Genomic DNA, 9,867 nt, shown 5'->3' on the forward strand with positions numbered 1-9,867 from the left:
ATCTCCCTCAGTGAACAATTAAACTGACGAAAACTGTCACTTTCCATACCATGGAAAACTAACCATGACTCAAATTAGTGAAGGAGTAAAGAAAAATAGAAATAAACACAGTATTTTTCCAGCTCACTCACTGGGAAGTACAGTATGGGGAGTAGCAATGGAATCAACGACACTAGCGAACATTTTGAGTGATTGCTACGTATCAAGCAGGACTCCATGAACCACGCACTCTGTGATATAGGTTCAACAGTAGAAGGGAGACCAACAGAGGAAGGAGATCAGAGTGAGGAAGGAAGAAGGGGAGGACATGGTGAAGTATATGCACACATATGTATCACTGTTTAAATCATAGTAATAAAGGGAGATCAGTAGAGTGCAGCAAATGGATCAGGGGAGGGAAGAGGGGAGGGAAAGGGAAGGTACTGAGAAGGAGGTTAATCAAATTTTATTAGTGCATTACAAATACGGCATAAGGATTCCCAATGTGCCAATAAAAACTAAATACAGGGGCTGGGCTTGTGGCTCAGTGGTAAAGCACTCACCTAGCCTGCATAAGGCCCTGGATTTGATCCTCAGCACCACATAAAAAATTAAATAAAGGTGTTGTGTTCACCTACAACTAAAATAAAATATTTTTTTTAAAAAAGCTGAGAATCTTTCTTAAAAAATACAAAAAGGAAGTTTCAACTTTCATTTTGCAGCTACAGCAAGGGGTTATTGACATGTTCAAGGTCACTTGAAATGAAGCCTTCTTTCTGTCTTTTTAAATTACTACATCTGGCCACCATCACTGTAGACCTTTCCCTCTTATGCTAGTGCAGCATGGAGCATGGGGTTGGGTTCTTTGTCACATGGATTTTAAGAATCAAATGCACGGACACAAGGGTCAGAGCTAAGCAGCAGGGATTTATTAGAGTAATAGAATCATGTTGTCAGCAAACAGAGAGAGCCTGAGCTCTTCTTTTCCTATCCATATCCCTTTAATTTCTTTCTCTGGCTAGAGTTTCAAGAACTACGTAGAACTGAAGTGGTGATAGGGGGAATTCCTGTCTTTTTCTATTTTTTAGAAGGAATGCTTTCATTTTTTTTTTTTTTTTCCATTTAGAATGATGTTGGCTTTGGGTTTGTGGTATGTTGAGGTATGAGCCTCCTCGCCCTGTTTTTCCTGGTGTTTTAAACATGAATGGATGCTGTATTTTGTCAAATGCTTTTTCGGCACCCATTGGGACAATCATGTAATTCTTGTCTTTAAGTCTATTTATGTGGGGAATTATATTTATTGATTTCCGCTCATTGAACAGAATGGAATGAAACCCACTTGATCATGGTGCACCATGTTTCTAATGTAGTTTCATGTTATTTTCCAGTATTCTATTGAAGATTTTTGTATCTATATTCATCAAGGATATTGGTCTGAAGTTTTCTTTCTTTGGTGTGTCTTTGTCTGATTTTGGTACTAGGGTGATGCTACCTTCAAGAATGTGTTTAGAAGAGTTCTCTCCTTTTCTGTTTCATGGAATAATTTGAGGAGAACTGATATTAGTTCTTCTTTAGAGATCTGATAGAACCCAGCTGAAAACCATCTGGTCCTGGGCTTTTCTTTCTTTGCAGGATTCTAATGGTTACTTCAATTTCATTAGTTGAAATTGATCTTTTTAAATTTTCTACATTCTCCTGGTTCAATTTGGGTATTCCTAGAGAATTTGTCAATGTCTTCAATATTTTCTAGCTTATTAAAGTGGAAATTTTCAAATCAGTTTCTGATTGTCCTTTGTATTTTAGTAGTGTCTGTGGTGATATTTCCTTTTTCATCAAGGATTTAAATAATTTTATTTTTTCTCTGTCTTTTAGTCATCTTAGCTAAGGGCTTATCAATTTTTTTTCTATTTTTTCAAAGAACCAACTTTTTGCTTCATCGGTTTTTTTAACTGTTTTTAAATCTCAATTTTACAGATTTTTGGCTGTGATTTTAACTATTTCTTGTCTTCCATTGATTTGGGTGTTGATCTGTCCTTTCTCTAGGGCCTTGAAATGAAATGTTAGATTATTCATTTGGTATCTTTCTATTCTTTTAACATATGTTCTCATTGCTATGAATTTTCCTCTTAGAACCACCTTCATAGCATCCCAGAGATTTTGATATATTGTATCACTATTCTCATTTACTTCTTAATATGTTTTTTTATTTCTCCCTAATTTTTTATATCCATTCATCATTCAATAATTAATTATTTAGTCTCCAGGTGTTAAGAGTATTTTCTATTTTTTATTTTATTGTTGCTTACTAATTTCATTCCATTATGATCTGAGAGAATACAGGGTATTAGCTCTATTTTTAATACTTGCTAAGAGTTGCTTTGTGGCCTACAATATGTTCTGTTCTAGAAAATGTTCCATGTACTGCTGAGAAGAAAGTGTATTAAGTCTCTGATGGATGAAACATTCTACATATGTCTGTTAAATCTAAATTATTAATTGTATTTTTAGTTCTGAAGCTTCATTATTTAGTCTTTGCTTCTAAGATATATTTAGTGATGAGAGAGGCATTTTAAAATCACCCAACATTATTGTGTTGTGGTCCATTTGATTCTTGATACTGAGAGAAATTTGCTTGATGTATGTAGGTGCTCCATTGTGTGGGGCATAAACATAGGCAACTGTGACCAAAGCAAACTTATCTACTACGTTTTAGTTCATCAGCTCGATACGTTATTAATCCATTACAAGTTCTCTTTCAGACAAATGGGATAAGCATTACTACCAACACCAACAATTTACTTTAATGAATCATTAGTCTCCTTCTTGAATTCTATTTTGAGGATTTAGCTTTCAGCAGCACAAGCAGGTGCTACAGAAGGAACAGAGCATTTTGGGGTAAACTTCAAGAACACACAGGCTGCACCTGCCTGAGAATTGGGCAATTAAGAATTCAGGCTGAGCACAGTGGTGTACACCTGTAATCCCAGCTAAGGCAGGAAAATCTCAACTTCAAAGCCAGCCTCAGCAACTTAGTGAGGCCCTAAGCAACTTATTTTGAGACTGCGTCAAAATAAGTTAGTGGTTAAGTGCCCATGGGTTTAATCCCTAGTACCAAGAAAGAAAAAAAGAAACAAAAACAAACAAAACAGGATCTACTAACTAGAGAACCTCCAAAGCATACTTTATGGTGTTCTTCTCTCAAAACAGAAAACGTTCTTGATAATAAGCAAGTCTGGTATTTTAGATGGATTTATTCTGTAATTGCTAGCTTCAAGAAACAAATGATATACTTGCTAGACCTGTGTTTCTTTATTCAAAGATGGGTGGTGGATGGAAGGAAAAGTAACTTTCAAATCATTATAGATTGCACTCTTGCCCTATTATCAAGCTTAGAAGTATAAAGTTTTGAAATCTGGGGTTGGGGGGTGGTGCCCTTTCCCTACTTCTTTAACACTGAGAACAAAAGTCAGATGCAGCCTGGAGCTGCATGGTGGGAAGCAGCTCTGGAGCCCCACTCTGGTCTGCTGTGGAATGCAGGGTGTTTGTAAATGTGGTAATGTTAAAAAGATATTTGGTCTTCCTCCCTGGTAGTAGACAACTCCTAAAATCCCTGTCATTTCCAGCATTTTTTTTTTTGGGGGGGGGGGCATGGTAATGGGATCATTGGTAGCTGGCAGCTTAAAGATGGAGTCTGTTCATAGGCCAAGACATGATTAGAGGGGTGGGATCTTTAGCCTCACCATGCTCCACCCCTCTACCTTTGAGGAGGGGAGAGAGGCAAAAAGTTAAGTTGATCATGACCAGTGATTTAATCAATCATGCCCCTGAAGTTTCAATAAAGGTCCAAAAGAACTGGGTTCCGTGAGCTTCCAGACAACTGAACATGTGAATGCCTGAAGGATAGCCTTCTGGCAAGGGCATGGAAGCCAGTTCCTTCCCACATACCTTACCCTTCATCTGTTTCCTTTGCAAAAACCAGGAAACGTGTTTCCCTGAGTTCTCCCAGCCATTCTGGTGAATAAATTGAACCCAGGGAGAGGATTGTGGCAACCCCAATTTACAGGTGGTGAGTTAGACACTCTGAAGGCCTGGACTCCAGGTAGTGTCAGAAGTGAAGAGCATTAGAGGACACCCAGCGGCATCCGCTGCAGAGCTGCTTGCTAGTACATGGGAAAACCCCCCACACATCTGGGCACAGAAGGTTTCTAGATTGATGGTAGTAAAAGAGCATAGGAATTTTTTTTTTTTTAAAGTAGGGCACACTACACACCTCAGGCTGAACTAACAGGCTTGATTTAACAACTGTGTCCCCATGGTCTGGATATTGTACTCTTAATCAGAAGGTTCACTATTTATACTAAGGGCTTGCTGCCCTTTCTTCAGGCACTAATAATTTCACAGCAACAAACCTCTTGTGAGGAAAGGACTGTTGGCACGTTAGCATCAGTAATGGCTCATGAGAGAAGGGATGGCAGTGACTACATAGCTGCAAAAGCTGAAGACAGCTGTAAATTCCCGTGGTGTCTGCAAATCAGTAGAGAGATGGCAAAGCAGATGAAGCTGCAGCAACAGGAGTCTCCAACCACAGCAGCATTGTCTGGACTTCGCTGTTAGAAGTTGGAGACCGTGTGCAGCTCGGCGCACGTCTGAGTTTCCACAGAGCTGCACTGAGACTCCATCGTGTTCCAGGCCAAATCAGCTAGAAGAAAGTCATCCACTGCTATCTGAGTTTCATTGCTGATGAAGAACGAGCTCCCCGGGGTTTCAAAACCTCAACTCATGGGCTGTATTTCTGTGCTGTTCAACTGAACTTTGCTTTCCAGAGCAGATAGTTTTTAGCAGCAGAGATTCCTTCAGTTTGGGTCTCTTTGTCTGATGAATCAGTGCTCATGGAAAAGCTGGAGTGTTTCAGGATGCTGCTGAGGGGCAGATGAGGGCTACTCTCTATGAAGAAGCTTATGTCTGTCTGTATTTGCATGTCAAACATCTCAAGGCCTAGGAAGTGAGAACTTCCCTGTACCCAAAGGGCTGGACAGATGTGTCTGCAAGGAAGAAGTCAGTTTGGGTCCCTATACCCAGTGATTCCAAGAAATGGCTCAGTGTTCATTGAGCTAAGCTCACTCTTCAGTTTGAGTCTAGATATTTGAAACTGAGAAGAACTCTTCAATATCAAAATCTATTCCAGGATTCTGGGTTGAACTAGATGGCAGCTGGGTGTCAGGCCCAGGGTTTGGGTCAGACAAAAGACTACAGTTATCCAATGCCTGATCTGGAAGATTACTTGATAAGATGTTTTCTAAATCACCCAATAAGTCCATGGTTCAGGTCTGATTATCTGTTCTGTTCTGTGAAGGAAGCATACTATTGTGTGCACTGGAACTCAAAATGGGCGCAGATTTCTCAATATGTTGATTTAAAGTCTTAGGGTCATTCTGAGGTAACAAACCATTAGTTACTGCCTCTGCTATTAAGCTGCTGCTTATAATATTGTCTGCAGGAACACTGTAGGATGAATGGACACTCTCAAAAATGTCTCCACACATTCCAGCTTGGTCCATCTGTACTTGGCCACCTGGGGCACTTTGCATCTCACTGGTTTGGGTTTCTCTGGAGATACCACCTGGTTGATAGCAAGTGTCCATGAATGCATCAGTCTGAGCAGCTATAGATGAAGTTATCTTAGAGCTGGGCAGAAGCGTTTGGGTGTGAACACTAATGGGAAGGGACACTTAAGAATCACTTAAGAATCAAATGACAGATCAGTCTGAGAACAAGATGACACAGCAGAGTCAGGCCCGATCCACTGTGCAGAAGGTAGGAAGTTCTGTGAGACATGGGACACATCTGTCTTTACATTGATTGAAGAAATGTCGCATGTGCACTGGAAGGTCTTCCACAGTCCTCCGCGTGCCTTTTCAAGTCCCATTCAGTACCATAGGAATGGCTGCACTTGCTGCATTTATGCTTCTTCTCAGCTTGCATTTTCATAAAGTGCTGGTTGACCAGAGAAAACTGCGAAAATGGTCTGTTGGGACCTCTATGGCATCCTTCAATTCGACAACAGTAGAATTTTGGTGTGGTTTGCAAATCTTTTCTTACTGTGGAATTTACTATGCCATCCTGGAGGCGGTGGCTCTTGACCAGCTGCATGTTGAGCGCTGGCTCTTGGACAAGATCTCGCCGCGGCCGCACTCTCTACAGAGGATGTTGATCCTCACCGCCCACGAGAGCTCGCTCTGGGACAGCTGTATCGCGGGCTGCTGCCTCGTCACTGCAGGCGGCAGCCGGGGGCCCCTCAGTCGGGACCCCAGGGACACCAGGGCCGAGGCCCCGCGCGGCCTCTGGGACCTGAGGAGCGCCCGAAACCTCCACCACAGAGGCCACCAAGGCCCCCGCCTGGCCCCCCACCCGCTCCCCTAAATTACCTAATTTTTTCTTTTTTTTTTTTTTTTTTTTTTTTTTTTGGTGCTGGGGATTGAACCCAGGGCCTTGTGCTTGCAGGGCAAGCACTCTACCAACTGAGCTGTATCCCCAGCCCCCTAAATTTCTTATAAAGAGAAACAACATCATGATTTATGAATAGTGCCTATTAATTATCTTTTGGGCCCCCTCCTGCGGGAAGCGCCTATCCAGGCTAGCTTCTCGGAGCAGACCGCCCAGTGAGAGACTTTCCACACAGAGCCAGCCACAAGTCCCCAAGCCAGCGGTGACCTCCCACCTGCAAGCAGCCTCTGGGATCAGTGCAAGGCAGCCAGAGACCTCTCCAGGCCGACCTGCCCCCTGCCCCCTGCTGCAGGCTTTTTCCACGGGTGATCCAAGAGGCGGACTAGAGCGTGACTGCATCTCCAGTGGCTTCAGAACCAAGGATTGAAGAAGGGGAGGCATTGAGAGACTCGGACTAAAATAGAGCCTCGGGGTGAGTCTCCCCCACCCGGTGAATCGGTGAAGTGCTGCCCAGGTGGCAAGCCCCTATTGGGGTGGCTTAAGAGTAGGGCAGGGCAGCTAGAGTCCTCCCCAGGCGGCCCTGTGCACTCAGGCAGTGGGCTCCTCCCACAGGGCCAGATTCTCCAGCATCTCAGAGCAGGCCCCCCAGTGACAGCCTTTCTGCACAGAAACAAGCTTCAGTTTCCTGAACCAGGGCAGCGAGTTCCTGCCCACAGGTTGCTTCAGGGACCAGGACAGGGCAGCCAGGGACTTCACCAAGCAGCCCACAGCCCGGCCCCCTCCGCAGGAAGCACCTTTCCAGGCTAGCTTCTCGGAGCAGACCCCCAGTGAGAGCCTTTCCACACAGAGCCAGCTCCAAGTCCTGGAACCAGTAGAGGACTAGGTGCAGCTTTCCTTGGAAGCACTGCATTATCAAGTTACTCCAAGATTCAGGCTACTGAAGGCAGGAAGGTGATACACTGAAAATCTACAGGGACAATATAAGCCAATAGAAGAATTCTGAAATATCACAAAGTCTCACTGACATCTGACCAATATGAGAAAACAAGGGAAGAATGTCCCAATAAACCTAGATACTATATCAATAAAACCCAATGAATGCACAGCAGAAGAAATGTCAGAAAGGGAGATCAAAATGTACATAATTAAAACAATCAGGGAAGCAAATGAGGAGATGAAAGAACAAATGCAGGCATTGAAGGAAGAGATGAAAGAGCAAATGCATTAAATGATCGCACCAACCAACAGTTAAAGGAGCAAATACGGGAAGCAAGAGATCATTTCAATGATCATTTCAATGAAGAGTTAGAGATATTGAAAAAAGAAACAAATAGAAATCCTTGAAAGGAAGGAAACAATAAACCAAGTTAAAAACTCCATAGAAAGCATAACCAATAGGATAGAACACCTGGAAGACAGAACCTCAGATATTGAAGATAAAATATTTAATCTTGAAAACAAAGTTGACCAAACAGAAAAGATGTAAGAAATCATGAACAGAATCTACAAGAATTGTGGGATATCATGAAAAGACCAAATTTAAGAATTATTGGGATTGAGGAAGGCTTAGAGAAACAAAACAAAGGAATGAACAATCTATTCAATGAAATAATATCAGAAAATTTCCCAAATCTGAAGAATGAAATGGAAAATCAAGTTCAACAGGCTTATAGGACTCCAAATATACAAAATCACAACAGACCCACACCAAGGCACATTATAATGAAAATACCTAACACACAAAATAAAGACAGAATTTTAAAGGCTGTGAGAGAAAAGAACCAAGTTACATTCAGGGGGAAACCAATAAGAATATCAGCAGATTTTTCAATCCAGACCCTAAAAGCTAGAAGGGCCTGGAACAACATTTACCAAGCCCTAAAAGAAAATGGATGCCAACCAAGAATCTTATACCCAGCAACACTTACTTTCAGATTTGACGATGAAGTAAGATCCTTCCATCATAAACAAAAGCTAAAGGAATTTACAAAAAGAAAGCCGGCATTGCAGAACATTCTCAGTAAAATATTCCATGAGGAAGAGATGAAAAACAATGATGCAAATCAGCAACGGGAGGAACTAGCCTAAAGGAATTGCCAAATAAAGGAGAAACCAAATCATGTAAAAAACAAAAATGAGTCAAATGACTGGGAATACAAATCATATCACAGTAATAACCCTGAATGTTACTGGCCTGAACTCATCAATCAAAAGACATAGACTGGCAGAATGCATTAAAAAGAAAAATCCAACAATTTGCTGCCTGCAAGAGACTCATCTCATAGAAAGAGATACCCATAGACTAAAGGTGAAAGGATGGGAAAAAACATACCATGCACACGGACACAGCAAAAAAGCTGGAGTATTCATCCTCATGTCAGATAATGTGGACTTCAAGCCAAAACTATTCAGAAGGGATAAAGAAGGACATTACATACTGCTTAAGGGAACCATAAATCAGCAAGAAAGAACACTCATAAACATCTATACCCCAAACATTGGCTCATCCATGTACATCAGACAAATCCTTCTCAATTCCAGAAATCAAATAGACCACAACACAATAATACTCTCTCACCACTGGAGAGATCGTCCAAACCAAAATTGAATAAAGAAACCATAGATCTCAATAACACAATCAACAATTTAGACTTAATCAACTTATATAGAATATACCATCCAACAAAGAACGAATACACTTTCTTCTCAGCAGCACATGGATCCTTCTCTAAAATAGACCATGTCTTATGCCACAAAGCTACTGTTAGCAAATACAAGAAGATAGAGATACTACCTTGTACTCTATCAGATCATAATAGATTGAAATTAGAAATAAATGACAGAATAAAAAACAGAAAATTCTCCAAACCTGGAGATTAAATAATACACTATTATATGATGAATGGATAACAGAGGACATCAGGAGGGAAATAAAAAAATTCTTAGAAGTAAAGGAGAACAAAGACACATCATATCAAAATCTCTGGGACACTATGAAAGCAGTACTTAGAGGAAAATTTATTTCATGGGGTGCATTCAACAAAAGAAGTAGAAATCAAAAAATAAATGACTTAACACTACAGCTCAAAGCCCAAGAAAAAGAAGAGCAGACCAAAACAAAAGTAGTAGAAGACAGGAAATAGTTAAAATCAGAGCCGAAATCAACGAAATAGAAACAAAAGAAACAATCAGAAAAATTAACAAAATAAATAGTTGGTTCTTTGTTAAAATATACAAAATTGATAGACCCTTAGCCACACTAACAAAGAGAAAGAGGGAGAAAACTCAAATTACTAAAATGTGGAATGAACAAGGAAATATCACAACAGACACGCGTGAAATACAAAACATAATTAGAAGCTATTTTGAAAATCTATACTCCAACAAAACAGAAAACCTCGAAGACATCAACAAGTTTCTAGAGACATATGAATTACCTAAACT

At 40.9% G+C, this 9,867-nt stretch overlaps 1 pseudogene across 1 annotated transcript; it reads right to left on the reverse strand.

Moving 5' to 3' along the window:
• Nucleotides 1–3,914: 3,914 nt before the first annotated feature.
• Nucleotides 3,915–5,905, reverse strand: LOC306647163 (ATM interactor-like; annotated as a pseudogene). Its single transcript has one exon. The product of its transcript is annotated as an ATM interactor-like (transcript).
• Nucleotides 5,906–9,867: the final 3,962 nt, after the last annotated feature.

The sequence above is a fragment of the Sciurus vulgaris genome (genome assembly GCF_902686455.1).
Source record: "Sciurus vulgaris genome assembly, chromosome: 16".
Taxonomy (NCBI): Eukaryota; Metazoa; Chordata; class Mammalia; order Rodentia; family Sciuridae; genus Sciurus; species Sciurus vulgaris.